A 27500-nucleotide genomic window follows, 5' to 3' on the forward strand; every position below is an offset into this window, starting at 1 on the left:
AGCATGGTAATGAGCATCGATATATTATGTAACGAGCATATAGGAGCATGAGCATCGAGGATGCCGATAATCCCCTTTACAGATTGAGTCGGCGAGGGGGTATTATTCGTCGGCCTCTCCGGGAGTAGATGGCGGTTTCACTTGAGGGAGGCTTCCGATCCTCTTGGTGAGCCTCGACTCGTGCCGGAGATGACTCCCCGATCGCTCCCGGGTGGAACGCGGTAGCCCCGTCGTCTCGGGTGGAGTCCCTGGGGGGGGAACACCTGGGGAGGGGATGTCAGAGGGAGGTGTGCCAGATGGTGGTGTACCTGCGGGAGGAGTGCCTGAGGGAGCCAAATGACGAACCGACACAGTGGTCTCCCTGCCATCCGGGAGCCTGACATGAGCGTATTCTGGATTAGTATCGATGAGTTCGACCTCTTCCACCATGGGTTCATACTTGCTTTGTCGTACCGGGCGTTTCATGAACACTGTTCCGGGATGGGTTAGCCAGTTGGGCACCGATTGGCCGTCAACATAACGTCGTTGGTGAGTAAACATTCGTTCGTGAGGAGTTGCATTGGTGGACATGCAGAGCAAGGAGCGTATGGAATTCAGAGCGTCGGGAAGGGTAACCTCCCACCGCTCGGGGCCCAGCCCTCTTGATTTCAACGCCAGAGTTACGGCTTTCCAGATGACCCCGTTATACCGTTCCACCTGACCATTACCCTGTGGGTTTTAACCCATCGTTCGACTAGTTGCGATGCCGTGCTCTAATAGGAATTGTTTTAGCCCGGCCGACATGAAACACGGCCCTCTGTCTGAATGTATGTACGAAGGTTTCCCAAACATAGCGAAGAGGTCAGACAGACATTTCACGACAGTGCCCGAGGTCATATCCGAGCACGGAAACGCGAAAGGGAACCTTGAATACTCATCAACAACAGTGAATATGTATCTGTTGTCTGTCTCGGTCGGCAGGGGCCCTTTGAAGTCAATGTTTAGTCTCTCGAAGGGAGAAGTGGCCTTGATCAGTCTGCCAGAAGCCGCACCATAGAATCTGGGTTTTAGTTCAGCACAAACAGGGCATGAAGCATTCATTTGTTTAATATCTTCAATAGAATAGGGCAGGTTCTGTCTGCGTACGAAATGTGCCATTCTGGTTACCCCCGGGTGGCACAGAGACACATGGAGGTCTTGCAAAGCCCGACTGATTGCCGCCGAGCAGTAGACCCGTGAGAAGGTGTCTGCAGCAGGGTTTTCCCTCCCGGGCCGGTAAACAATGTCGTAACTATAGCAGGCTAGGTCTATCCGCCATCTCATAATTTTTTCATTCTTAATTTTCCCGTTATTTTTCCCATCAAACATGAATGCCACGGATCGTTGGTCCGTAACAAGCGTGAAGTGGTTTCCCAGTAAATAATGTCTCCATTTACGCAGCGCTTCGACGATGGCGTACGCCTCCTTCTCTATTGCCGAGTTTCTCTGCTCGCTTCCAGAGAGAGTTCTCGAGAAGAACGCGACGGGTCGCCCAGACTGATTAAGCGTAGCAGCTATTGCGTGATCAGAAGCATCTGTTTCCACCACGAAGGGCACCGAGCTATCGATCGATAATACCACGGAATTACTGATATCGTCTTTGAGGTTGTGGAAAGCTGTTACAACAGCGGCATCTGGTGGAAAGTTTTTGCAATGCACTAGGGGATGTATTTTCTCGGAGTATTGCGAAATCCATCTCGCATAGTAAGCGAACATGCCGATCACCCGGCGCATTGTCTGCAGTTCCTGAGGTGGGGGTGGCTCACGAAGTGGGCGCAATCGCTCAGGATCAGGCTTAATCGTGCCGTCGGCTATCGTGTAGCCGAGAAGGTCAATTGACCTTGCCGAGAATACGCATTTCTCGTAGTTGAGAGTCAGATTATATTTTCTAGCAATGCTCAAGAATCTGTCCAGATTCATGTCATGTTCCCCCTGATCCCTACCGCACACTGTGACATTGTCCATGTAAACAAAAGTGTCTTTGAGGTTTTCATCTGAGATGATGTCGTCCATAACCCGTTGGAAGCAAGCTACTCCATTCGTGACACCGAATGGAATTCTCCTGAATTGGAAGAGGCGCCTACCTGCCTGGAATGCGGTGTAAGGTTTGTCTTCCTCTTGGATGGGAATTTGGTGATAGGCGCTTCGCAAGTCGATGGTGCTGAATATCTTATAATTGGCCACGCGTTCGACCATCTCGTCTATGCGTGGCAGGGGGTAGGCGTCGAGTTGGGTGAAGCGATTGACCGTTTGGGAATAATCGACAACCATTCGTTTCTTATGGTTCTGACTGCTGGTCACCAACACCTGTGCGCACCATGGCGAATCGCTCGGTTCTATAATTCCTTCTTCCAGTAATCGCTTGGTTTCTGAAGTGATGAAATTCATGTCAGCAGTGGTATATCGCCGCGATTTGATCGCTATCGGTTTGCAGACCGGCGACAGGTTAGCGAACAGCTGGGGGGACGTTACCTCTGCGGTAGTCAAGGCATTTAAAATTAGACGAGGTTTGCTTCCTCCAAAGGGTATTTCGACGCTCGTGTGCTGCTTGAGGACATTATGACCCAGAATTATGTCTGCGCACAAATCCCGAAGCACCAGTACCCTTACATCCCGATGCGTGTACCCTTTTACGTCCAATTCAACATTGCAGTACCCTCGTACGCGGGACTGTAGTGATGTGGAGGCCATGCATACCGTATTGTCTGTCGGGTGGATTTTCCATTTCCTGCCCTTCACTAGCGAGCTGTTGACGAAACTTTCAGAGCTACCGGTATCTATCAGTGCCTCAGCCATATGCCCGTTAATTCGTACGTTGATGATAGCCTTGGATAGATTCCCCGGGGAGGCTGCAGTTAGTTTATTTTGCGAGTAGAGAGCCGCAGAAGTGGGTTTATTTTTCCTTAGAGTAGATTTACATACCCTGGCATAATGCCCTTTCTTGTCACAATTCATGCATGTGGCATCTCTGGCGGCAATTTTTGGCGGGGGTGTCTTTTGTACCCACAAAAGAAGCATTTACCAACTGGAGCAGTTGCTGAGGAGTTTGACGTGGCCTGTGTATCCGGCTCCTTGGGTGTTTCTCCATCCCCTGTGTCTGGCTGTGTCTGTGCCAGTGGGGTTCCTTGAGTTTCCACCGTAGCAGCGTTCATTAGCAGCATCGGTGTCCCAAATGACTCAGATTGCTGCTGTGCCGTATCCATCGCTCGAGCCTGGTCGACTACCTTTTCAAGAGTGGGTTGCGCTTTCTCTAGTAAGCGTTGCCGTATGTGGGCTGTTCTAAGTCCTTGGATGAATGCCTCCCGGGTCACTTCCTTTCGGTGTTCCTCGGCGCTTACGGCCCGGAAGCTGCAGTCTTTTCCCAGCTGATTCAGAGCTTGCAGGAACTGATCGATTGTCTCCCCGGCTGCTTGCTTGCGTGTGTTGAGAAGATGTCGTATGTATACCTCGTTCTTGCGCTTCACGTAGAGCGCCTGCAGCACGTCGATTGCTGCTTCGTAAGTGTCGCACTCCGAGAAGAGCCTGTATACGCCGGGCGAGACATGATTCACGAGGGCGGCCAATTTGTCAGCTCCCTCTTCGATGATGGTCAGATAGTGTGAGAAGGAACGGAACCAATGCGACCATTTCATTTCTGAGTCAGTCGCGTTCGGGTCTGCGTCGAACCTCTCTGGTTTGTAGATCTCGTCCATCGTTGGTTGAGAGAGCCGAGAAAACCAAATGGAATAAATTGAAATGAGGACGAGAGAAGAACCTTCAGAGTATAGGCTTTATTCCATTTGATTGAAGCCGCTTCTACGGGCACACCAGGAAATACAGACGCAGCATGGAGTACATAAGCAGTAAGGTACACACGCGCAACTAATCACCGCAAAATAAATCAGTATTATATATCAATCAGTATTCTCACCATTCAATGAGCACCAAGTGAGCCGCCGACATAAAACGACAATGCCCCAGGGACAAACCCCGCGGCCGAGCCGAACCTCAGCTTTATCTCTTCTGTGCTCGAGCCGGGCAACATGTGATCACACGTCACGACCTTCAATTCACCACATTTTTAATAAATCATTTGAATAAAACAAAAAAGAAGATAGCTGCAGCGAACTATACCGCTGAGGTTGTTTGCATTGACCAAATTCTCCCGAAGAGTACTTAACTGAATCGGGAATTGATTTTTTAATAATTTTTTTCGTTGCCCGATTTGAACGAAACTTGATACTGCACACCGCAGGAGAATGTTGAGTACGGTGGCCCTAAAATGTTTGCGCTTTCCTGTACCGTTTTGGCTGTATTTCGGGAACATGCATACATACATACATACAGACATTTATACATATATACATACAAACATACATGTATAAAAGATTAGAGTTTTTGTAATATATATATATATATATATATATATATATATATATATATATATATATATATATATATATATATATATATATATATGGTGTATCTTTGAGGATATGGTGCATTTTTATTGGCAGTGAAAGGATATGATGCATTTTAGAGTATGGTGCATTTTGGAAGATATGGTGCATTTTAATGGATATGTTGTATCTTTGAGGATATCGTGCAGTTTTTAAGTTATGGTGCATCTTCGAGGATCCGGTGTATTTTTATTGGCAGTGAAAGGATATGGTGCATTTTAGAAGATACTAGACAACCCGTTAACCCGTTGGGTGCCCGTTGTGACAGCAGTTGATGAAAGAAATCATATCAAGAAAAAAAAGAAGATAGTTCCAGCGAACTATACCGCTGAGGTTGTTTGCATTGATCAAATAATCCCGAAGAGTACCTTACTGAATGGGGAATTGATTTTTTAAATAATTTTTTCGTTGCCCAATTTTAACGAAACTTGATACTGCACACTGCAGGAGAATGGTGATTAAGGTGGCCCTAAAATGTTTGCCCTATCGTGTACCGTTTTGGCTGTATTTTGGGAACATACATACATACAAGCATATAAGATGAGAGTTTTAATAATATATAGATAGATGGTGTATCTTCGAGGATCCGGTGTATTTTTATAGGCAGTGAAAGGACATGGTGCATTTTAGAGGATATTATGCATTCTAGAGGCTATGGTGCATTTTATTGGCAGTGAATCAATATGATGCCGTTCAAGGATATGATGCATTTTTTTAGATGCCTCTTACATCCCCTAGTGGTTCAGCAATGTTGTTAAAATTTTTCGGTGGTCAGGTGATATCCACGTGATAAGGCAATTTCTGCCCTCCCCCCTCCCCTGCTGGCAAAAATTGGGGGGTGGGTTTCCCCCATCCTCACTCTCGCTCTGGCATCACTGTTTTTTGGTGAGTATAATAATCGTATCTTTGGAAAATTGGCCTCCATAGCATTATGAAAGAATCACAAGTAAACACATTTACAGGGTTATGCAATTCCTTCTAATGAGAACACATTTCACAACAAACAGTTCTTTGGAAAATACTTATCATAAATACTTTATTTTGGAACAGTAAACATTAAGTTCTTTCGTTTTCTAAAATCATGAAGAACTTACAGAATATTTAATATATCTCACATTACTTTCTCTTGAGATCTGACAATATTGCTGCCAGATTTCCATCGAATCTCATGGTAAATCGTAAGAGCCAAGGCTCTTGCAACCTCTTCAATCATCAAATTATTTATGGGTGCATTTCCTGAGTCAGGTCCTTCCTCACAAAAAAACTCATGTGGAACCTCTTTTGATGCTGAACCATGGATAAAGCAGGAGATCCACCTTTACTGAGCTATCCCAGTTCCATGACTTTCTGATCAAGTGCAAAACGTTTTACAGCCAATAACTAAGGCAGTTGCTAATTTTGGCACCACTTAATTCTTTGACAGGGTGAGGGAAATACTTCAAAAGTCCAGGCCATGATTTCAGTTGCAAGTCGTTACAAAGGATTTTGGCAAGGGAATTTTAATGAAAACATTGTGCAATAAACAAAGTAAGACAATTTTGAATATCTCCACACAATTGCATCTTCTGCACATGAGCTTCAATAACTTTGGGGGAGGTATATTTTAATACTTGCAGCTCGTGCAGTCATCATACAACATAAAAGATGGGAAATTACCAAATATTTATCATGTACACAAACATTATGGAATTTGATCCTTCCTCCTCACCCTTCCTCCCCATTTAGTCCAAACTTGCCTCTTCCCTTCTCTCCTCTTACTCATATTTCCTACACAAGCTTCTTTCCTTTCTCTGCCCACTCCTCCTATGCTTGCTTAATCTCCTTTCTCTCCTTTGTCCTCCTACGATCTTTTTATTTTGTCAATTATATTTGTCTCAATTTAGCCCCTTTCCCTCAATGCGTATGTAATGAAGAGAGGGCCCTTTAATCAGTGCCTGAATGGAAAGGCAAATATATGTTTGTTGATGCAATGGTCCGACGATGTTGATATCCGTCAGCAAATCGTAACATTCCTCTTGAATGTAGCACCCGCAACCCGATAATCAATATTTTCACTGCTGCTGGGCTGCTTATTCCGAAAGCCGAAATTGTAACTGCTGTTTTTCATCATCATGGCAACAGAGGAATTGCAAACCTGTCGTACAACATTTTGGTTACTGCAGAAAGAAGGGAGGAGAAGGTCACGGGGTGTAGAGCAGTTTCACATGATTAAGGCAATGGAGAAATAAAATATACTATGCTGTTATGCGAGTTAATACAGGATGATTCAGATCCCACATTTTTAAATTATTATGCCAGAACGCTTTGTAGATGTAATGTTAAATACATTATTTTTCAACATGAACTCCACTGCAAAATTTTCAACCAAATTGTGAAATTACTAACCACATATTGTTATACTTTAACCGGGCGTAGTGGCGTGCGCCTGTAATGCGGATACTCGGAGGCTTGGGTTGGAGGATCGCTTGAAGACTGGTTCTCTGCGCTGGGCCACGCTATGAGAGGGTGTAGAGCAGCCCGGAATCATGGCGAACCCCAATCCTTATCCCTGTGTCATAAGAGGCGACCAGGGTTGCGTCAGGAAGGGCATCCGGTGTAAAACCTGTGCCAAATCAGTATGCGGATCATAACGGACGATCCGCTGTGGCAACCCCTAAAGGGAGCAGCCGAAAGAAAAAGAAGATATTGTTATACTTTACAAAGACTTCTCTGGACCCAAAGCTTCCATTCATCAGAGCTCGTCCCTCTTTACCATTACCAATCGGTCAAAAGGCACAGACTTGTCGGAGCGAAATGTAACATTTCTGATTCTTCTGTGATGATGCATCATGTGATATTGTATGACATACACCCTCAGCAACATTGTCTTTTTTCACACAAAGCGTGTTTCACACAGCAAGTTGGAAAATGTATCCCCAGGTATAAGCTGTTCGGCCTACAATAAGCCAGAAAACGAATTTAACAAAAACCAAATACAGCATGCCTAAAAAAAAAATTGTCGACAAAGTACACCAAATATTAACTTTCTGCAACCAATGCACCATTGACCCAGATGTCGCTGAATTCTCAAATATATAATTAGTGCGCACTCATAGTGATTGATATACACACCACTTCACCAAATATAATGGACAATGCAACCAACATGAAATGAACCTTCAAAACTGCAGGTGCGTTGCAATTTTTTTTCCAAAAATTGGAAAGTAGAATGTGTATTATAAAAGGTTGCAGAAGGACCAATTGTAATCGAGATACTACAACAAAAGGAGAAAGAGCTAACTGACCATTAATGTGGACAGGTTATAGGGTGTCAGAGATTTATGAAATATCTGTCATATTGCATCTTCACAACTCAACTCTGAATATCAGGTGTGGCAAGGAATGATACTGTTGAGAGCAATGTAGCAGCAGATATTTACCAGGAGATATTTCAGATTTTTTAACAGACTGCAATTTTAGCCTGAAGTTCCATTTTAACTGTAACTTTCTTTCTTGACGACAACTCAAAGTCCCTGTTGATTGTGTCGTACTGTAGTGGATGCTTAAAGAAGGTGCATGCCTCGTGGGTATCCTCTGTTGGCCAGAACCGTTGCAGCAAATGGTGCTGTATCACTGGGGCCCATGGTCACCATTCAAGTGAACAGGTGCTATTGGATACATGTATGTATATGTGTATGCACATCAACGAAAATCTCCGAGAGGTGGGACAACTATTTATGGTAATCAGTTATACATTTATTACCAGCAAATACAACACGTCGCTTTTTGCTGATGATGATATTAAGGGAGGGGGGATTGGGAGAAAAAGGAAGCAAAAGGGGAGAGAAAGAGTATGGAGGAGAGGGGGAGAGAGGAGAGGAAGAGAGGTGCAAGAGGAGGGAGGAGAGAAGGAAGGGAGAGAGATGGAAGGGGGATAGAGGGAAGGGGGAGAGGGAAGGGAGAGAGAGGCTAGATGAGGGAGGAAAGGGAGAGAGAGGTGATAGGAGGGAGGGAAGGGAGAGAGAGGGGAGGGGAGGGGAGGAAGGAGAGGGTAGGGGAGGCAGAGAGAGCGGAGAGGGTAGGGGAGGAAGAGAGAGAGAGAGAGTGGAGAGAGAGAAAGGAAAGTGAGGGGAGAGAGGGCGAGACAAGAGGAGGTAGAGGAGGGAGAAAGAGGAGTTAAGTTAGGGAGATAAAGGAGGTAGGGGAAGGAGCGAGAGTAGAGACGGAAAGAGGAGAGAGGGAGGTGAGGGAGAGAGAAGAGAGAGGGGGAGAGAGGAAGGAGAGGTGGGAGAACTAGGAAGGGGGAAGAGCTAGGAAGGGGGGGGAGAGAGCGAGGAAGAGGTGGTGGGGAGAGCGACGCTTCAAGAAATGTCGCTCTGCACTCCAGGAGGTGGGGTGGGAATGAGGAAGATGAGGGAGAGTGGAGGACTGAAGTGGAGAGGGGGAGGAGGTTTTGGAGGAGGTAAACATGAGAGGAGGGGTTCTCGACTTGCGTTTGTTAATGGGACTGGTGGAGAAGGGGGGTGGTAGTACAGGATTGAATAAAATGGGATATATTTAAGCAGCACATGGGGACTGCTGGGAGATGTCCATGGGGGGGGTAGATAGGAAGGGGTTTGGGAGGAGGGGATGGGGGGGAGCCAGCACGAGGCAAAGGAAAGGCAGCTTGAGGGGAGAATGTGGTGTGAGGGTGGGGAGGGGGAAGCAAAGGAAAATTATATGTGCCCAAACAGGTACATTTTCTTTTAAACTGCCAGATTCTGTACAAAACCAGGTGGGAGCATTCAAGACCTACACTATGTACCTGGAAATGGCCTGTCTATATGCATGTATGCTCGCCCAAGCAGTGTCCTTTGCGCCCCTCCTGTTGGCTCACTCCGATCTGATTCGTACATGCTGCACTGTGGGGAAGTTGTTTTAAATTCAAAAATAAACCATCAGTCCTTAACAATCGCGTTTAAGAGGGGAGGGGCTTGGGAGGGTTAAGCATGAGGGGAGGGAAGGGGGTGGAAAAGCAGTATGAGGGGAAGGAAATGGCGATAAAAAACGGAACAGATAAAATGGAAAACTGGCGAGCAGAACAGATATGTGGAGCACCCGGTAACAAAGCAAATCATGTGGGGTAAAACTTTCCATCTACCTTTACATATACACTGTGTCGGACCAATGAAGGAAAGGACATTCGAGACAGATTGGAAATAACAACAAACTATTATATATTTCCACACATGCAATAATATAAAATCAAGTAATTATAGGCAAGAAACCAAAAGGCACAAAAGAGCAGATTTAATGAACACATTCTTTCTTATACAATCTTATTTACACAAAAGACATGGACATCATTCAATGAGAGGAGAAGACAAAAAGAACTTGAGAAGAAAAGAAAAGTATGGAAAAAAGAAAAGTAAGGTCAATTCTTTTTTTTCCCCCACCTTGCACAGCCCAACGGGGCTGCACCATTGTCCACATACGAGGTGTGTTCAAAAAGTATCCAACCTTAATTTTTCGTGCGTAAAGAAATGAAGCTAGGGAGGCGTGGTTTGGTGCACATATGTAGGCAATCCTAATCTGTATGCGTGACTATTTTCCCGCCTTTAGAAGCTGTGTCGCCGACAGACCACCGATGAGTGAGGAAGTGTAAGTGAGCGCCGTCGGATTTTCGTTTTTATGTATATATATATCCTGGTGTATATATATATATATATATATATATATATATATATATATATATATATATATATATATATGTATATATATATATATATATATATATATATATATATATATATATATATATATATATATATATATATATATATATATATATATATATATATATATATATATATATATATATATATATATATATATATATATATATATATATATATATCCTGGTGTTGGCGCAGTGGTTAGGGCAGCGGCTTGGGATCAGAAAGGTCCTGAGTTCAAGCCCTGTTGGGTCACTGAATTAATACACCAGGGGGTTGACTCAGCCTGTCATCCTTCCGAGGTCGGCAAAGTGAGTAACAGTGTACTGGGCCGGTGTATACCCTGGTTAAAATAGGTATACCATATCCCTGTGTCGTAAGAGGCGACCAGGGTTGCGTCAGGAAGGGCATCCGGCGTAAAACATGTGCCAAATCACTATGCGGATCATATGGATGATCCGCTGTGGCAACCCCTAACGGGAGCAGCCGAAGGAAGAAGAAGAAGATATATATATATATATATATATATATATATATATATATATATATATATATATATATATATATATATATATATATATATATGATAGATAGATATAAATATATATATATATATATATATATATATATATATATATATATATATATATATATATATATATATATATATATATATATATATATATATATATATATATATATATATATATATATATATATATATATATATATATATATATATATATATATATATATATATATATATATATATATATATATATATATATATATATATGTATATATATATATATATATGTATATGTATATATATATATGTATATATATATATATATATATATATATATATATATATATATATATATATATGTAATATATTTTCTCTCATGTGTGTAATTCTCATGTGTATGATGTGTGAATGTCTTTATTGTTGTTGAGGAGCTCTGGAAAGGGTTCGAAACAGCATAGCGCTTACCTTGTGGATGTTATCTTGGGTTGCTTTATGCAGCTTCTTTGGCTTGAGGAGTGTGGGAGGGGTCAATTGTTTATATAATCCTAGCCACCTCTGGTTTAGTTGATTAGTTGAGAGCTGATTGACTATTCCCTCCATTCACAGGTGAGAGATATGGGTGGGTCTTTATTTACTCTTTCGGTGAGAAGTTTTAGAACACCCTCATTTTTCCAGTTTTTTACTGAAATTTAAGCAGTTTAATGTTTCGACGTACTCTGAAATTAAAGCATAGAACAAATAAACAATTGTAGATAAAAAGAAATCATGGAATCGTTTTGTTTAACAAAATTTAATATAAATTTTTGACTCATCAAAGTAGCCACCTTTTGCAGATATAATAGCTGAACATACTCATGGCGTTCTTTCTGCAATGGAAATCAAATATTGTTCGGAAAGTTCTTCCCAACACTGTTGCAGAAGTTCCCACAAATGTGTTGCACTTGTAGGCTGCTTTGCTTTCACCCTTCTGTCCAGTTCATCCCAAACCAGCTCGATGGGGTTTAAGTCTGGAGACTGTGCTGGCTATTTCATAATTTGAAGCCTACCGTCTTGGTCTTTTCTTCTAAGGTAGTTCTGACATAGCCTGGAGGTATGTTGTTGGTCGTTATCTTGCTGTAGGATGAACCCCTGATTAACTAGGCGGAGACCAGAGGGTATTGCATGGCACTGCAAAATGCTGTGGTAGCCCTTTTGGTTCAGGGTGCCAGTCACTCTGTGCAAGTCGCCGACTCTGGATCCAGCAAAAGAGCCCCAGATCATCATGCTTCCTCCTCCATGTTTGACAGTTGGTGTCACACACTGAGGAACCATCCTTTCGCTTCCTCGACGGCATACAAAAATCCTGCTTGATGAACCAAACATTTCAAATTTTGATTCATCGGTCCATAAGACCTTCCAGTTTTCAGTCGTTCACTGGCTGTGCTTCATCACCCAGGCAAGCTTCTTTTTCTTATTTTGCCATCTTTTCAATGCTTTTCTTACTGCCACTCGACCTGTCAAACCTGCAACTCGAAGTATTCTCATCACAGTTGAAACTGAGACTTCCTTACTTTGACCAGTATTAAGCTGTGCTTGAAACTGCTGTCCTGTGAGCTGCCTATCATGCAAGCTCTTGACTCTCAGAAACTTGTCTTGTGATTGTGTTGTGGCTTTGGGTCTGCCAGACCTCTTCTGTTCAGAGTTTCCTCCAGTTTCCAAATGCCTTTTGATGGTGTAGGAAACTGTACTCACTGACACCTTGGCTTCTTTGCAATTTCTCTAAACGAAAGACCTACACTTTTAAGGGTTCGTAGATGCCCCGTGAACCCATTGGGGTCCTGTTGTGACAGCGGTTGATGAAAAAAATTATTTCAAGAAAAAAAAGATACTCCAGCGTACTATACTGCTGAGGTTGTTTGCATTGATGAAATACTCCCGAAGAGTACTTTATGAATCGGGAATTAATTTTTTTAATAATTTTTTCGTTGCCTGATTTGAACTAAACTTGAGACTGCCTACCACAGGCGAATGGTGAGTAAGGTGGCCCTAAAATATTTGCTCTCTCGTGTACCATTTTGGCTGTATTTCGGGAACATACATGCATACATACAAGATGATAGTTTTAGTAATATACTAAACGACCCGTGAACCCGTTGCATTTCCATTGTGACAGTGTTTGATAAAAACATCATTTCAAAAAAAAAAAAAAAAAATAGCTCCAGCAAACTATACCGCTGAGGTTGTTTGCATTGATCAAATTCTCCCGAAGGGTACTTGACAGAATCGGGAATTGATTTTTGAATATTTTTTTCTTTGCCCGATTTGAACGAAACTTGATACTGCACACCCCAGGAGAATGGTAAGTAAGGTGGGCCTAAAATTTTTGCACTATCGTGTAATGTTTTGGCTATATTTTGGGAACATACATACATACATACATATATACAAGGTGAGAGTTTAAGTAATATATAGAAGATAGATAGATAATGGTCTGTCTGTCTTCATTTATTAATTGCCTTTTTCTCTCCATTATGACAGCAATATACTATTTCCTGCAGTGCAACATTGTCCAAATAATGCTTCAGAGGGTGTAGCAACACAGTCTGTTCCAACACTGCTTTTATACAGAGGGTTTGTAACTAAGGCCGAAGTCTCATTTGCCATGGCGGCCGTGGGGTCTCCAAAATCTATGGCCACTAGTAGTGATATGGCGGCCGCAGTAGTTACACGGTCACACAATGTAGCAGTCACATATGTTTTTATTTTTCGGGGAGCCGAACAGCGTATTTAGAAATTGTGGAGACGGAAAACGTGTGGTTGCCGTACGGTCTTTGATTTGATGTCGCACGGTGACCTTAAGGGGGCCCTGTGGCGGCCATATAATTTTCAAGGCAGACGCAAGGTAGCCTCAAGGTGCCCGCAAGGCGAACGTGCAGCCAGATGGATGGTAACGAATGGGTTAATTTTTTTTTTTTTTTTTTACCCGTTTATTTTTTTCGGCTTGGCGAATTGCTACGGCAAACATAGAAATGAAAAAAGTTATAACTCCGCGTTATAATTCCACGGCGACCCCTACGGCCTGTAAAAGATAGCCAAATGGCGTAGGGCCACCCTGAGGCCACCGCAGAAACTCTGTGGCCGCCGCACGTTTCTGTCAATTCAGAGGGCTTACGGCCGCCGTATCCTCGCCGTAGAGCAAATGTAACTTAGGCCTAATCAACAAAAGTTGGGACACCTGTAGGAATTGTGTGCATCAACTTTCAAGGCTTAATTTACCCTCATTGCTGCAGAACAGCTGCAGTTGCGAACCCATTACTTGTTCCCTGAAAAGGGCCTTTTTTAACCACTCTGAAATTGACATTATTTTACAGTTTTTGGAAACCTAAACTTTTTTTTAACCTCTGGCATTTTACCGCTGAGCTTTGTTCCATTTTAGGTTATTCACTAGACTTGAATTGCTTAAATTTCAGAAGAAACTGAAAATGGGGTGTTCTAAAACTTTTGACCAGTAGAGTATATATTGAATGCTTTTGACGTTTGCACATGGTACATGCTTTGGAGCCTCATTTGTCTGCATTGCTGTCTGCGCAATCGCTGATGAATCGCCAATATGCGATGAAACCAGTCCGGTAGCTGAGGGTTTTGTAGCATTGGAATTCTCATGAGTGTACGACAGTAAACATCTTTATGGTTGTATTAATTGTATATATACATATACATATATACATATATACATAAATATATACATGATATATATATATATATATATATATATATATATATATATATATATATATATATATACATATACATGATATATATATATATATATATATATATATATATATATATATATATATATATATATATATACATATACATGATATATATATATATACATATATATATATATATATATATATATATATATATATATATATATATATATATATATATATATATATTAGGGTGCTTCTAAAAAATGAAAGTTTTTTTTTAATACGCAGAACCCGCCATTCAGTGAGGTTCCTACTAGAAATCATTGTGTTAAAATATTTTTTTCTTGAGTCATGTTCTTGAACTTGCACAAGCGATGCAAAGTTGCACAAAGGGCATCAAAAACTGCCAAAAATGATTTTTTTCCTCTTTTCGCAGATCAATTAAACGTTTGTTTTGATATCATCTGAATTTACTGTTTTGAGGGTTAAATTAATATATTCGTATAATTAAATGCATTAAAATGATATTAAATATTGATGTGAAGAAATGAAAATCAGCTCATAAATTGCTAAATCGAAAAATAATGAAGTCCCAACTCAGTCCAAATTTCGGAAACGGAAAGTTTTCTTGTTGAAAGTTGCGCAATTGCACAGCAGTGAGCAGAGCCTTTCTTCATGCGTGCATGAATTAACGCGCAAGCTTGGCAAAAACTTGTAACTTTTCAATGTGTACTTACCACTCTGTAACATTTCCCACTTAACCATGATGTTTTTATCTTTTTTTAAGACCAGAAATTTCTGCATATTTTGGGGGTAATGGCCTCCAGAACTAGATCGAAAAAGGCCATTTGGCTGATTGGATCCCCTAATCCAACACTTCCTGGCCAGAAGCTTCCTTCTAAGGCCGAAGTTCTCCGCTTTTTGATGTTCCTTCATGTGGAAATGAATGAGACCCTAACTGCAAGTGTGAATCAAACATCACTAGAGCTAATGAACATCTGGTCCACAGAGGGGATTCCTACTAAGCACCTTCCTGATGTGGTAGTCCATGTGCAAAAATTACACACAACGTGGCAGGGTTTAAAGAAAAGCATCAATCAGAAGACTGCTACCAACATAGAGAAACAAGACAATTTCAAGGCCGACCTGGATGAGCTGTTTGACATAGCTCACGCTGATGCTATGAATCTTATAAAAATCGATGAGGACAAGGAGTTTCTTGCTTCTCAGCGTGAAAAGGGGCGTCCAAGAAAGATCGGGAGTCTTGACTACAAGACTGCCAGGACTTCAGAGAAAATTATGAAACGTAAGGATGAAGAGAAAAAGAGGAAACAGAAGGCGCTTTTGGAGATGGCCGCAACTTCTGAAACAGCCAACCTCCAGTCTTCCTCCTCCTCCAGCTCTACTGAATCTAGTCCAAGTCGACAACCATCTTCTTCCATCCATCCAATCACCTGTGATTCCCAGCCTCCGAAGAGAAAACGTGGGACAACTGGATTAACATCTGAAGTAACTGAGGCCCTGGATAGAACTCTCCTTAGCGATCATTCTGCAAGTCGGGTTCTAATTCCATTTGCCAAGCAATTGGGACAAGACATCAATAAACTTTCTCTCAGTCCAAGTGCCATTCGTGCCGCTCGTGTTAAGCACCGGAAGCAACGCGCTGAAGAGATAAAGCAGAGCTTTAAGGTTGACACACCCCTGGTAGTCCACTGGGATTCCAAGCTGATGCCACACCTAACTGGAAGAGACAAAGTTGACAGGCTGCCAATCCTGGTCACTGGGAATGGTGTGTCAAAAATCCTGGCAATTCCGATGCTGAAAGACTCCAAGGCGGAAGAAACAGCTGCGGTCATCTTTTCAACAGTTAAGGAGTGGAACCTGATTGGACGTGTCAAAGGGATGTGTTTTGACACGACAGCTGTTAATACTGGAATCCGGGGTGGGGTCTGTGTTCGTATTGAAAACATCCTTGATCATCAACTTCTTTATTTTGCGTGTCGGCACCATGTCTTAGAACTTGTTTTGGAAGCAATTTACTCTTCTTCGGTCGATGAAGCATCCCGAGGGCCAGACATCACCTTATTCCAAACCTTCCTGGACTGCTGGCTCCATTTTAATTTCACGCAGTACTTGACTGCTGCTGATGATGCAAGCACAGCCACCGATATCCATCCATGGGCCAATTCTGTCATTCAGCATGCCCAAGAGCTTCTGAAGCAGAAGCATCCCCGAGACGACCACAAAGAACTTCTCCAATTGACGATCATTTTCCTTGGAGGCGTCCCTTCTGGACATCAGGTTCCAACATTCAGGGCACCTGGCGCCGTTCACCGAGCGCGTTGGATGGCTCGTGCAATTTACTGCTTCAAGATCTGGATGTTTCAAGGGCAGTTCTCGGATTTTCTCACTAAACGCGCGTCATCATCCCGCAGTACATGTCGCACAGAATGCCTGTTTAGCGGGATCAAGCAGGTCTGTCTTTTTGTTGCTAAGCACTATATCAGGGCCTGGTTCGACGCTCGAAATGCTGCTTCCGTGCCAAAGAATGACCTCCAGCTCCTTCAAGCCCTCCATTCCTTGAATCATGCTGCATGCAAAACAATGAGCCGCCATCTGTGGTATCTGAGCAAAGTTAACGTCGGCCTTGCACTCTTTGATGGCAACTTAGATTCGTCAGAAAAGATCGCCATGGTAATAAACATGAAGGACGTGGAGGGTTCAGAGGATCCATCTCGACGAGTCTGGCTTCCAAATCCAGAGGGAAAGAAGCTGTCTGACCTCTGCTCCTCCCAAACTAAAAATCTTTTTACGCTCCTCGAGCTGCCAGAAGACTTTCTCGAGGAAAAGGATCCATCAAACTGGAAGAGCTTTGAATCCTACGTCAAAGCAAAGCAGAGGGTTGACTCTTTGAACGTCGTGAATGATGCAGCCGAAAGAGGCGTCGCCCTCATCCAAGATTTCACGAAAGCTGGTCGAACAAGAGATGAAGCTCAAATGCAGTACCTTGTTCAAGTGATGGAGGATGACCGACGGAAATACCCAAAGGCCTCAAAGGAAACTTTGATTTTATAAAGGCATATTATTTACTTTTAAGGATAATTTTTTTTAATTGTTTTCATCAAAAGAGATTTTCTTTTTAATTTAGCCATGTTGTACTAATGGAGAAGGATGTCAAGTGCCTGCGCAAGTCCTAAATATTATTTAATCTTAATAAAACTTGGAAGATTTTAGTTTTTCATGAAACCTCACCATTTGGAAGGTTCTGCAAACTTCTATTGCAAATTTGAATTTTTACCATAGTAGCTAAAAGCGCCCTAATATATATATATATATATATATATATATATATATATATATATATATATATATATATATATATATCTTACATATGATACATCAAGAGACCTGGCCCATGATTCGCGCAATTAATTAGTAAGTACTAACTAAGGAATAATGGCTGGTGTTGGCTCAGGGGTTCGGGTGGTGGCTTGGGATCCAAGGGTCCTGAGTTCAATCCTCGTTTCCCACTGAATTACTTCACCAGGGGGTTGACTCTGCCTGCCATCCTTCCGAGGTCGGCAAAATGAGTACCACCTTGCTGGGGATGATCGAGTCATTCGAGTGTCCTGCGTCGGAGTGGCGACCCGTCCAGGATTGTGCTCAATAGACAAGGAAACTGCTTCGGCAGCATCGACGCTCTGTACAGAGTATAGTTCCAATGGATGGAATGGAATGGAACTAATGAATAAGCAATGTTGAAAGTGGTAGAATTAACCATATCATAATATTGCTTCAAAAATAAGAGCTCAAATATAATGTTGTGTCTGTAAGTCTTCAAAACCATCGTGCTGTCGGGTGCGGCTGTCGGATGCGAATTGGAATCTCAGACACAAGACCATGGCAAATTTGCAGGACAGAATTGGCCAAGGGTGCCATTTGCTAATAGAGCCGCATGAAGCGCATCCATGAGCAATCAGATAATGGAGAGGGTAGAAAGGTGGACCCAAATTGTCCTCCTCATGGGTTTATTTAGCAATTTGTATGCACTATAGAGACTGTGGCTGACGACCACAACAAAGTTCTCATAAACAAGAAAGAAAAGTTACAAGAAAATGGAGAAGAGAAGAAGAAGAAGACGAAGAGCTCAGCCATGAAGCACATTGAAGTGGAAAATATAAATGTAACAAATGGATAATAAAATTAACCCCACTGTGCCCTTGGGACCTTGGAGGCTGAAACAAATAACTTAACTATTGAAACGGGGGTGACAAGCCACATCAGGAGATTGATGAGACAAAATAACTTGTGACATGAGACCTGCTCACATCTCAGTGCTGCTCAGGCTGGTACATTGGGATATGGGTGGTCGGTCTGCACTGTTCCTCCCTCTGGACTGATGAACAACATGAGTGGACCAGGAACACCACGAGCCACCACCGATACACCAGCGAGATAGCCGTAACAACAGGAGAGAGAGAAAGAGAGAGAGAGAGAGAGAGAGAGAGAGAGAGAGAGAGAGAGAGAGAGAGAGACAGAGACAGAGACAGAGACAGAGACAGAGACAGAGACAGAGACAGAGACAGAGACAGAGACAGACATGATCTCTTGTGTGTGTGTACACACACACACATATATATATATATATATATATATATATATATATATATATATATATATATATATATATATATATATATATATATATATATACACATATACATAGTACCATGTAGGACCTTTGGGACAATGATGTCATCCGGGGGATCTGGGGGGATCTACCTCGTAAGGTGGCTCTCCCCCACCTTGATCACATGGGCCACTGACTGCTGCAAGTTGCTTTTATTGCTGCTGGTTGTAGAAAATTAAATTTTGTATCATCGGGGAAACATTGCAGAATATAGTGAGGGAGGAGGAGGGCTCAGACATAAACACTCCGGCAGTGGAGGACATGGGCTCTCTAAACATGTGTTCAACACTATCTCTTTAATTCTAGCAATTGCAGCACACTTCTTCTCATGTGCACTATTAAATAAATATTCCAATCTATGCTCCATTTTACCCTCAAGCCAGATCTGCAACGATATATGTAAGATCACTGTCAATGATAAATCAGTGCTTTTACCACCTTTGGGGCATTCACCGTAAGATATGACGTTTTATATATCAGAATAAAATAAGCTACTTTCACGAAAAGTCCTCATGCACCTGCCGTAACGGTGTTGCAGACAGATAAAGGGAATGGCATTCCTTGAAAAAAATAACTGGCCTCACTTTATACGTGTACAGATCAGCAAGATTGCTCTCACCAGTGAATTTCAACAGCTGTAATTGATTTTGTTCCTATCTTGAATTTACTACTCAACAAAGGATGAGTGACTGAAGATTAAATTTTAACATACTGGATGGTGCGAGTCTGGCAGGGAACAAACAGAAATGGAATTCACACAAAAATAGGATAATTGAGACAAATAATTGAGGATGGACAGAAGAGATGACAAGACAACTACCATTTTGAAATATACTTTATATAGGAGGACGTGTAAACAAAGGAACAGTAAAATGGAAAAGTAAACACAGGGAAGTGATTCCAGAGGTGGATTTTCCTCCCAAAATATGTCTGATTATTAAGAACTCTGCACTGCACTAACCTCAAAATTATCAACATCACAATTGGAATATTGATGTTGTTCACTCCCAGGTGGATACAAAAATCCGTAAATTCATAAATTCCTTGATATTTGTGGGAAGAGAAATTTCAGCAACTGCATCATTCCAAAGGTTGGATAAACTATATACAAAAGCTTGGACATTAAGGAAATTTGCTTTAAAAGGAGTTGAAAAGGAGTTGGTTGGTGTATGTATGTTATGCTATATATGTATGTATATATGTATGTATGTATATGAATATGCAGGACATTTGTACAACAGCAAGAAAACAACAAACCAGAAAAGGGATCCTTAATCCATTTTGCAACAAGTTTCCAAAAACAGGTACAAGTGATGGATACTGCATAGGAAAACGAAACAGAAACAAACACAGCGCCAATGATTGCAAATAGAAAAGAGGCAAATTACAAAATGAAATAGCAGCAGATATACTCTGACAAATGGTAGAATGACAAAAGAGCAGGATTATTGAAAAAACGAGCTTGACAGAGCAGGGATCGAGATGGAAGGCTCACTGGAATGGCAAAGAAGAGGTCAAATTAATTTGGATGGAGAACCTGTTATCATCAATGCCTAAAACCAAGGACATGACCAATGCCTTTATATTAAGAAAGTGGTGGGATTGAACCAATCGGACAAATGCAGGTTTTGTGGGGTAGAAACAGAAAGTACCAGTCACCTTCTTTTGGGATGAAAAAAACTGGACACAGAAAGACATGGCAGCGTCTGTAGAGTAATACACTGGCACATCCGTAAACATTTCAACATCCCAGTCACAGAATGATCATAGAAACACAAACCAAATCGGATTCTTGATAATGGACATATAATGCTCACGAATGACAAGATTATCCTGTCAAGTGTGGACATTGCAAACATATCATTGCATCTGGAGATAGTGATCAAATTCAAAAAGGAAAAAAATGGAACTGTTGATTGAGGTTTCTGTTCCCAATGACTTTGGACGAACTGTGACAGAAATCAGGAAAATGACCAAATGCCAGTATTTGAAAAATGAGGTTAAGAGGACTTGGAAATTGAAGAAATCTGAAATTATACCAGTGATAGTTGGAGGGACAGGTCAGGTCAGGTCAGGTATCGGAGCATGCGCCAGAGCCGCGCGTCGCTGCGCCCACTTTCTGCAGGTACACCACAGGGGCCTCTGTCTGGCCATCCCCTAGGCAAATACCTGGCCCATCCCCATCTCCTTGAGATGCCAATCAACCTGCTGCAACCACAAGGCACATGGTCAGCCCATTGGCCTCCTCCACTCATGAGGCTCCCTCGCTGAGAGAATCTGGTGAGCAGCATCAGCGTCAGTAAAATGAGCCACATGTCCATACAGCTGACGCTCACAGACTATGCAGGCAACAAATCTCATTTGAGTTTCTCTCAGCAACCACTCATTGGACACAAAGTCCAACCAGTGATAGCCAAGGATTCTCCAAAGAGACCTGGTAACAAAGGAATTAAGTCTCCATCTCAGATGCCTCGTCAGAGTCCAAGTCACATCCAGAGAGCAAGACTGGAAGCACCAAGGACCGAATTACTCAGACTTTTATCCTCCCACACAGGTACCAGCAGTGCCACACCCCATGATCCAGTGAATCCATGACTCCCCAGGCCTAACCCAGACATCTGTTGACCTCTGGCTCACAGCCAGCAGAGACATGAATATCACTGCCAATGGAAGTGAATCTCTCTGTGACATCAACATCCTCCCCACAAACAGGTACAGGCAGGACAGCAGCATCCAAGATGTGAATGAAATCCTGGATCTTAGTATTGATGCAGGAAACCCGCAATCTCAGCGCTTCTGACTCCTCATTCAGCACCTCAAGGACCCCCAAAAGGATACCTAGAGTCGCCGCAAAGATGACTGCATCATCTGCAAAAAATCAAGGTCAGAGATCTTGACATTCCCAAACTATGCAATGCAGCTTGATATCTCCGACATCCTCTCCAGAATCCAATCCATACAAGTGCTGAAAAGTGTGGGGGCCAGCACACACCCCTGACAAACTCCACTAACAACTAGAAATAAGTCAGAGATGGTACCACCAGATCTCATAACACTCTCAGTACCAGAGTATAGTTCAGACATCATATTGATCAGTCTTAGAGGCACCCCACAAATCCAAGAATTCTCCAAAGGGCATCCTGATTCACTGAATCAAATGCTTTGCAGTGATCAACATCGGCTGCAAGCAGCCCCTGCCAAAACTATTGTCTGTGTTTGGTGAAAACGCGAAGAGCAAGGAGACGGTCAATCATTGACGTCTTTGGTGTAAAGCCTGACTGCTCTGAATACTGGTGCTCAAGCAGATGGTGGCGAACCCAATCATGAATTATCCAAGCAAAGACCTTGCCCGGCCCTGAGAGCAGCATCACCCCTCCTTAGTTGTTGCATTCTTGGCAATCATCATTCCCTTTCCATTGAGGGACAACAAGGCTCCTCTTCCACTCAGTTGGGAGGATGCCTGTGTTCCAGGCAAAGTAAGGAACTGAATGCAATGACACGAGTACAACGTTTCCTCCAGCCGTGAGAAGTTCAGCATGGATGCCACAGATCCCAGCTTCTTTACCCCATTTCGACCAGTTCACCGCAGTCTGTGTTTGCACAAACAAAGCTGGACCACAGTTGATTGGAGATTCAACAACAGTGAAAGCAACACCCCTGACGTCCAACTTGACAGTTGGTGGCTCAGCCTGGTACAGCCCCTCAAAGTAACTGGCCCAGCGGGCCTTCACTTTGGACTCCTCTTTCAAGATCCCACCAACCTCTGCACTAATGGTAGGACACCGAGGGACGGGCTTGGAGGAACGCAATGTGCGATTTCCCCTGTAAGCAGGATGAGAATCACTTGACCACAGGTGATGCTCTACCCCCTCACAGAATCCTCATGTATCGGCTTCCTTGTCCACCCTTAGTGCACGTGCAGTTTTACACCTCAGCTCCCTCAACAGCTCAGCTCTGCCACTCAACCTGTCCCTGTGACTGGTCAATGGTATACAATGTCCCTTGAGAGACAAAATTCTTCTTTGCTTGACAGTGATTGATGAATCCATCCATCCATTAGGACCACACTCTGTGCAGAGCGTTGGTGCCGCCGAAGCAGTCTCCTTGGCTATTGGGAACAATCCTGGACGGGTCGCCACTCCGACACAGTATACCAGCATGCTGGCACTCATTTTGCCGACCTCGGAAGGATGACAGGCAGAGTCAACCCCACCTGGTGTTAATTCAACAGCTGAGCGGGATTTGAACTCAGGACCCTAGGATCCCAAGCCCACTACCTTAACCAATAAGCCAACACCAGGCATATTGATGAATCCTTCATCTCATAATATGCTCGTTGACCGGTGTTACCTCAATTATCATTGGACTCAGCTTATTGGACACAGCTACAGCAAGTCCTTGAGCATGTTAACCATCAGTGCGACCAGACCAATAGTAGGCGTAACCATCTGCCATGATCTCGCCACAACCCGGCTTCAGAGAGTTTTGCAATACCGATGTCCAAATGCTTGAGCTCAGATGGTAACAGACACAGGTGCTCATCCTCTCTTCAGGATAGGACATTCCAGCACCCACCCAAAGGGACCGCATCAGGTTAACCCAAGGTGACCACCACCCCGACACACACACTACCACAATCTGATCTGTGAAGGTTACCATGTGGTTTCCCTCCTCTCATCAAAGAATTGGGGTCCTGAAGGCTTTGCCCCAATCCCATCATCAGATGAGCTGCCCTGCGAGGGGCAGCTGCACAGGGGTTACTCCCACTGAGTGAGTTTACAGATTTTTTTTTGGTGCTTTTCTTATGTTTTGTGAAATAAAGGGGTTTCCGGTGGCCAAAGTGCAAATCCTGCCACCAACCTCTTAATATAAAAGTGACGATAATAAAAGAGCAACAGGGATGATAAATAAAACCCTAACTGATTACTTCAAATCCTTTCAGGGAATATCACTCCAAACGAGCTGCAAGTGTAGGCTGTCAGAGGTTCAGTGAAGGTTTTGAAAAAGGACCAGTTGTTCCTCCAGTGAAAACTGAAAAAAACAAGGCTTTGAGAAGGAAGTTTCACAGTTTGGTTCATGAATCATGATCCATTACCAAAAAGCAGGTGGAGATGTTGAGTTCTGGGAGAACCACCTCCCACCTCCTGAAACCCACAAAAGGAGATAACAACCAATGAGAAGTGCATTTTTATATTACTCGATCTATCAGACATTTTGTTTCATGCGCTCAGGCCTTGTCCCCAAAAGCAAATTCCGAAATTTGCCACATTTCATACACAGGAGACGCATTAAAAATATTTATCCTCCTGGCTGAAGACTGACTTGATTACATCTTGCCGGTTACAGTGAAATGCAAAAGTATCCACCCATACTAATAATGCCAGATTTATATGATTTGTGACAAGGCTTTGAGAGAAGTGATTCCTTTTCTTTATTTTTGTACCATATCCTGATGCTGTGTGGACTATGCTTCCCCGCTGATGGACCACTGGCAGCTTGTACATGTTGCTGCATTTGAGCCAGGGGAGTAACTGTGGAAATCTATCTGTCTGGGTTCTTCCTGACATCTCTGTTCCTTTCACATATCTTTCCAATGTATACATATATATATATTTTTTTTTTCACAATTTTTTTCTTCTCTTTTATTTTTTTTGCTGTTTTCCTCTGTTTCTTTATCTATATCTCAAAGGAGAAGCGAATTCTTGTGGATTTTTTTTCTGTGAGGCTCACTTTGCTGCGCCTGGATGGCTTTGAGGGTAGTGGAATAATAGCGGCTGAAACCCGAAACCAATCCAGGTTCCTCCTGATGACTCCATCTTTGCTCTTTACTTCTTCGGGTTCCTTCTTGGTCTTCCGTTTCATTATGCTTGTACCGTATCCTGATGCTGTGTGGACTGTGCTTCCCCGCTGACAGACTGCTGGTAGCTTGTACATGTTGCTGCGTTTGAGCCTGGGTAGTAACTGTGGGAATCTATGTTAGGATTCTTCCTGACATCTTTGTTCCTTTCACATTTCTTTCAAAATTTTTTTTTTCACAATTCTCTTTATTTCATTACAAGCAAATACCACCCGTCACTTTACTGATGGGAATACTAAGAGAGGAGGCAGAGATTTAGGGGGGAGGGTGAGAGAGAGGGAGGGGGAGAATGGCAGGATAGAGGGGTTGGGAGAAAGATCGGGGGAGGGGGAGGGACAGAGAGTGTGGGGAGGGGAGAGAGAGAGGAAAGGGTGGAGCAGCAGAGAGGGAGGGGGAGAATGGCAGGAGAGAGAGGGATGTTGGGAGAAAGACCAGGGGAGGGACAGAGAGGATGGGGAGGGGTGAGAGAGATGAAGGGTGGGTGGGGGGGGGAAGCAGAGAGGAGCATGTGGGAGGAAAGAAAGAGAGACAGGTGGGAGTCAGCAAATAAGACCAAGGCTTACCTTGCTGTGTTTAACCCCCCCAGGGATCTTTGACTGGTCAAGGGTTAAACATGACCATCATTGCCACGCCTCAACACAATGCACCATTTACTGTGAGTTTTGTATTTTACAGTGATGGCCCCGCTTCACTAAGGGGCACCAAAAGTTTCATCGGCTTGACCTCTGTCCTCATGAACCAGATAGTCTGGACAACTGACTGAAGTACAGCACAATGATTGTGAGATTGCAGGTACAAGAGGACGGAATGCAGTCATTGTTGCTGTGTTTGCTTCTAATCTTGCTTTTTGCTGTTGAGAAGTTTCTGTTGCTCTGTATTTTTGTTATTCCTTGTTGGTTTTTATTGTCATCTTTGAGTCCTTCTGCCGTTTTTTGTTCTTTTGTTTTTCTTCTTCTATCAGCCTCTCCTTATTCCTTTGTTCTTTGTTCTCTTTTCATTGTTCTTCTGTCTTTCTCCTTCTGCCTTTCTGTGTTTCTTCTGTTCTTTCTGTGTTTCTTCTTTCTTCTGTGTTTCTCTTTCTGCCTTTCTTCTCTTTCCACTTTCTGCCTTTCTTCTCTTTCCTCTTTCTGCCTTTCTTCTCCATCATTGTTTCTTATCCTTCAGCACTGAGGATTTCACATCACATTTTATTACAGTTTGACTTTTTTTTAATTCTTGTAGAGTTTCAAGACAGACAATGTTTCATATTTCTCCATGCAGAGCCAAGATGAAACTAGGTTTATTGCCATTGCCAACTCTGGAACAACCAACATCGAGATGGCCATCAGAAAAGCATGGGCTTTGCAGGTTGAGCCCAACAACTTTGAGTGATTGTCCTTGTGCCTTGTTGATGCTCATGGCAAAACTGAGGCAGACAGGGAACTGGAGCCTTCGAAATTGAAATGGCAAGTCAGATGGTATTTTTGGAATGCGTGGAATGAAGACATCTTCTCCTGCTGCATGGCCAGTCATGATTGTGGCTTCAATGGCATGTGGCATAAGCTTCTTGACAGCCAAACGTGCTCCATTGCAGGGTGTTGGTGGGTCCAGATTCCTGAGAAGCATAATGAGTGCACCAATCTTGAGCTCCAGAGTGTGAGGAGGCACACCTGGTAGTTCTCGAGAGTTAAGAAATTATGTCGGGTAGTGGACTGCTTCATTTGTGTCTGGTGCAGTGTCAACCGACTTGTACATTTGCATTGTGCCAGGTAACTGTGTAAGAAGGCCTCTGTTTGTGGAATTGATGGCATCATTTTTTGGTGCCAAGATGGCTCTTTGGCATAGGCACTTGTGGACATTGAAGTTACGTGCAACATTTGGAAATACTGCATCTTGTAGTTGGTGAAGTATTGCAACTGTTTTCCCCAATGTTGTTCATCAAAATAGTTCCATCTTGATTTTCAGATACCATGGCTCCATTTCCCAGTTTGAGCAGGCTTGCATCAAACTCCATAGCAGATGATTTACCTGTTATAAACACTCACATGTTGGTAATTTGGCTGAGTCACTGAATTTTGTTCCAATTGTATGAGGCTTTGAGACAGGCCTGCTATTCATCAGCTTTGCTTCCATGGGGAATGACTGGCAGTGTCTGTCGAAAATACCCAGCCGACACCAGTCATTCCACCCATTCTTCTGTCATTATGTCGAAGATCTTGCATGGTGCGATCAAGAGCCACAAAGTCAGCTTTGTGAGACATTGTACATTCATCCCAGACAATGAGCCGGCACTCCTGCAGGAGCTTAGATTTGCCAGCACCCCTGCCAATGTTGCAGGTTGGTGTCTCCATACTTGCCAGATTTATGGGTAACTTGAAGACTGAGTGAGCTGTTCTTCCTCCTGTCAACAGTGTGGCAGCAATGCCTGATGATGCCACTGCAACGGCAATCATGTTTCTCTGCCGGATTTTTTTACCAAAAGAAGATTGATGCGAAAAGTTTTTCCAGTTCCACCAGGAGCATCCAGAAAGAAAGTGCCACCACTCCCATTGAAAACTGCTTGTGTAATCTTATTGAAGGCTTCTCTTTGGTCTGGA

At 42.9% G+C, this 27500-nt stretch overlaps 2 long non-coding RNA genes across 2 annotated transcripts in view; one reads left to right on the top strand and one right to left on the bottom strand.

Annotated features, from left to right (window-relative positions):
- LOC147032089 (uncharacterized) overlaps positions 1 to 26827 on the top strand; it is a 46231-nt gene extending 19404 nt beyond the window's left edge. The window contains exons 2-3 of the long non-coding RNA XR_015051937.1: positions 25600 to 25716; positions 26185 to 26827. This is a non-coding gene — a long non-coding RNA (uncharacterized LOC147032089). The remainder of the gene's footprint in view (positions 1 to 25599; positions 25717 to 26184) is intronic.
- Positions 3770 to 4223, bottom strand: LOC147032090 (uncharacterized). The gene is made up of 2 exons (XR_015051936.1): positions 3929 to 4223; positions 3770 to 3813 (listed from the first exon to the last, which is right to left on the bottom strand). It is a non-coding gene; the product is annotated as an uncharacterized LOC147032090 (long non-coding RNA).
- Positions 26828 to 27500: the final 673 nt, after the last annotated feature.

This window comes from Eptatretus burgeri, chromosome 2 (assembly GCF_056783735.1).
Source record: "Eptatretus burgeri isolate ZD-2024b chromosome 2, Ebu_testis_v1, whole genome shotgun sequence".
Taxonomy (NCBI): Eukaryota; Metazoa; Chordata; class Myxini; order Myxiniformes; family Myxinidae; genus Eptatretus; species Eptatretus burgeri.